The sequence below is a fragment of the Rhipicephalus microplus genome, unplaced genomic scaffold (assembly GCF_043290135.1).
Source record: "Rhipicephalus microplus isolate Deutch F79 unplaced genomic scaffold, USDA_Rmic scaffold_460, whole genome shotgun sequence".
Lineage (NCBI taxonomy): Eukaryota > Metazoa > Arthropoda > Arachnida > Ixodida > Ixodidae > Rhipicephalus > Rhipicephalus microplus.
Window position 1 is genome coordinate 70,001 of NW_027465023.1, and position 4,218 is coordinate 74,218.

Below are 4,218 nucleotides of genomic sequence, written 5' to 3' on the forward strand. Positions count from 1 at the left end.
TGGCCGCTGTTGGCGCTCGCTGTGAGGTGTTCAGCGTGCTGTCCGTGTTGCCGACGCGGTCAAAACGAGTCGACGGCTCACGTTCCCTTGTGCGCCGAAGGCTCTCTTGATATGTGATCCGACCCTCAGACAGACGAAGCCAAGGGAAGACCCAAGGCCGCAATGTGCGTTCAAAGAATCAGTGCTCAGTGTGTCCTGCAATTCACACCAAGTCTCGCAGCTGGCTGCGTTCTTCATCGACCCGAGAACCGAGTGATCCACCGCTTAGAGTCGTGAAAAAGTGTTTGTTCAATTCCGTACAGTCAAAACCAAACGTTTCTGGCACTCGGCCAAACAGTGGCCAAGAAGGGCGCTTTTCAGCGCACGCTTGGACTCCAAAACTCTGCCGCGCCTTTTTCGGCTGCCGCAAATCGAGCAAACGGTGTGTTTCGGACGGCGTTTCGCTTCCGCTACTTGCGAGTGCTTTCGTGGTCCACCCCTCTATAAATACTCGGGAGGCGTCGAAGCCGGTTCTCCAAGCCGGACCCGTAGGTATCGTTGTGTGCTCGCTCTCATTGGCCCGCCTAACCAGAAAATGCCTGCGGTACACCCATTTGGATAAGAGTGCACGCAGATGCGGGCCTCGACGGCTACACATTTCCTCGGGCGGCCGCCTCCCGGCCTCCGTGGAGCGCGGGATGCACGGTCCCATCGACAAGCCTCTCCCGTTTTTACCGTGGCGTCGCGGTTCACCACGGCGGGCGGGTCGGTCTCCTCCGCATAAAAAGGGGGACCCCCGCTTTTTGTTCCACGAAATCGCACAAGCTTTTTTCGCATCCACGGTTTGCCACCGCACACCAAAATGCCGATCCGGCTGCCTACTTTAGCCAACAGGTGGAGCCAGGCGCGCCGTACTTGCGCGGCACTTCCCACGTCCACCGAAGTCGGTGCCAAGGACCACTTTCGGCGCCGGAGCCGCGTACGAGCCTACTCGAGGCGGAAGAACGAAGCCAGCAAGGGCCTGGCCGCAAGTGCGTTCAATTGTCGGGACGTCCAAGTCCCTCGTTCTTCCGTGCTTCCTCTTTCGGCAAGTCGTTGCGGCACCTTCCCAAAGCGCGCAGACCCGCTAATCGCGACGAGCGCGACGTGGCCGTGCCGCCTTTCCCTCGGCAGCAAGCAAAACGCCTGGCAACGTCGACGCTCCCCTAACCGCGATCTCGCACCGTGTTTCGTGTGGCGAATTCAAAAGCCGGCCGGCGCTGCTGCAACCATTACGGTCGGTACGCATACGCCGCGGAGGGCGGGACGGTCATCGGAGCGTGCGGTTCCTCCATCGAGTACTGCGCACCTCGGCCGTCGCATCGCCGTGCCATGACCGGCCGCGCGTCAACGCGAACCGGTGCCAGCGAGATCCCTCGCCTGCAAGAACCGACCGGCAGCCTCCGTCACCCGAGGACGCGGAGGCGCTTGCCGCGGACGGCGGGACGGTATGCACTGGTGCACAGCGGACCCGTCACATCGCCAGTTCCTTGACCGACCGCCGACGCTTGTGCCGTTCCTCTCGTACTTGGCAGTCGCCGCGCGATTGTCGGGTCTCGTTCTTGCACGCTCGAACGGTCGGGAGGGCACTCGGCTGGCGTTTCGGGAACGCGCAGCCTCGCCTTCTACCGACGTAACCACGACTCGCCGTTCGCGCTCCGCCGCTCCTGTTTACAGTACTAGGCGGTCCCGCAGCGGTCGGGTCGCGCATTTCGAGCGCTTCGAGCCACGGTGCAGTGGCGGGTCGAAAGCCGACCTATGAGTGCGTTGCGCCGTTTGTACCCGCGTCCGCCACCTGGCCGACCGTCCAAGGTCGCGGTGTTGGCGTCCGCTGGGCGCAACAATTTGTCACGGGGTGCCGCTCCACATTCAGGCAGCCCCGTGGGGAAAAGCCGACCCCGCGTCCAAACGGGGTCAGCGGCAGAAAGTGTCGGGCGCAGACGCAGCTGAGGCGCTCACCCTTCACAATCCGTTAATGATCCTTCCGCAGGTTCACCTACGGAAACCTTGTTACGACTTTTACTTCCTCTAAATGATCAAGTTTGGTCATCTTTCCAACAGACCGGCGCAACCGAAAGGCCGCGCCGGACATCGGTCCGAAGACCTCACTAAATCATTCAATCGGTAGTAGCGACGGGCGGTGTGTACAAAGGGCAGGGACGTAATCAACGCGAGCTTATGACTCGCGCTTACTGGGAATTCCTCGTTCAAGGGGAACAATTGCAAGCCCCTATCCCAATCACGAAAGAAGTTCCACGGGTTACCCAGTCTTTTCAGACAGGGATAAAGACACGCTGCTTCCTTCAGTGTAGCGCGCGTGCGGCCCCGGACATCTAAGGGCATCACAGACCTGTTATTGCTCTGTTTCGTGCGGCTAGGAGCCGCTTGTCCCTCTAAGAAGGTTGTAAGGTGCTGGGAACCCCGCACCTATTTAATAGGCTAGAGTCTCGTTCGTTATCGGAATTAACCAGACAAATCGCTCCACCAACTAAGAACGGCCATGCACCACCATCCACCGAATCAAGAAAGAGCTCTCAATCTGTCAATCCTCCCAGTGTCCGGGCCGGGTAAGTTTTCCCGTGTTGAGTCAAATTAAGCCGCAGGCTCCACTCCTGGTGGTGCCCTTCCGTCAATTCCTTTAAGTTTCAGCTTTGCAACCATACTTCCCCCGGAACCCAAATACTTTGGTTTCCCGGAAGCTGCCCGCCGAGTCATTTGAGTAACTCAGGCGGATCGCTGGTTGGCATCGTTTATGGTCAGAACTAGGGCGGTATCTGATCGCCTTCGAACCTCTGACTTTCGTTCTTGATCAATGAAAACATTCTTGGCAAATGCTTTCGCAGTAGTTCGTCTTGCGACGGTCCAAGAATTTCACCTCTAGCGCCGCAATACGAATGCCCCCGTCCGTCCCTCTTAATCATTACCTCGTATTCCAAAAACCAACAGAACAGAAACGAGGTCTTGTTCTATTATTCCATGCAAGTTTATTCAGGCGACTCGCCTGCGTTGAGCACTCTAATTTTTTCAAAGTAAAAGCACCGGCCATCTCGAGGCACACAATGAAGTGCACCAAGAAAGAACCGGCATGATGTTCAGTCCGAGCCGTCGCATCGGGTAGATGCACTACTCGTCTGGAACTGAGATCCAACTACGAGCTTTTTAACCGCAGCAGCTTTAGTATACGCTATTGGAGCTGGAATTACCGCGGCTGCTGGCACCAGACTTGCCCTCCAATTGATCCTCGTTAAAGGATTTAGAGTGTACTCATTTCAATTACGGGGCCTCAAAAGAGTCCCGTATTGTTATTTTTCGTCACTACCTCCCCGTGCCGGGAGTGGGTAATTTGCGCGCCTGCTGCCTTCCTTGGATGTGGTAGCCGTTTCTCAGGCTCCCTCTCCGGAATCGAACCCTGATTCTCCGTTACCCGTAACAACCATGGTAAGCAAGTAACCTACCATCGAAAGTTGATAAGGCAGACACTTGAAAGAAACGTCGCCGGCTCGTGGCCATGCGATCAGCACAAAGTTATCCAGAGTCACCACACAATACGGGCCGAAACCCGATCGATCTTGGTCTAATAAAAGCACCCGTTACCCAAAGGGCTCCAGGCTCACTGCATGTATTAGCTCTAGAATTGCCACAGTTATCCAAGTAGGAAGAAACGATCTAAGGAACCATAACTGATTTAATGAGCCATTCGCGGTTTCGCCTTATTTCGGCATGTACTTAGACATGCATGGCTTAATCTTTGAGACAAGCATAAGATTACTGGCAGGATCAACCAGGTAATCGTTCGACTGCGCGTCCGTCCTCGCCCTCGGCGGGCCGGACGCAGTCTGTGTGCGGCGGAGGCCACCTTCAGGCGCCCCAACACGCTTATTTTGCACTCCGAGATGACGGCGTTCGAGCTCGCTACGGCACAACCTTCCCGAAAGACGAGTGGGAGCCGTGCGGCAAGAAGCACGTTCATGCTCGCTCTTTTTCGTTGCATCGACTCGGTCGCGCCGTGCGGGTTGCCCAAGCCCGCTGCACTGTCGGTGGACCGGCCGGAACTAGCAACGGAGCCGAGACTGCAAAGCCGCCAGACGACGGGTCACGCCCGCGTCTTCGGCGCTTTCGCATCTGAATCGCCCGAGGACGACACGGAACACACCTCGATATCGTGGTAAAACGGCACCGTCCGACAACCAGCCCCTAACG

General features: G+C 57.1%; 2 non-coding genes across 2 annotated transcripts; both read right to left on the bottom strand.

Annotated features, from left to right (window-relative positions):
* Positions 1 to 119: 119 nt before the first annotated feature.
* LOC142794586 (5.8S ribosomal RNA) lies at positions 120 to 272 on the bottom strand. Its single transcript, XR_012892466.1, has one exon. It is a non-coding gene; the product is annotated as a 5.8S ribosomal RNA (ribosomal RNA).
* A 1,719-nt stretch (positions 273 to 1,991) lies between these two features.
* On the bottom strand, positions 1,992 to 3,806 carry LOC142794579 (small subunit ribosomal RNA). The gene has a single exon (XR_012892462.1). It is a non-coding gene; the product is annotated as a small subunit ribosomal RNA (ribosomal RNA).
* Positions 3,807 to 4,218: the final 412 nt, after the last annotated feature.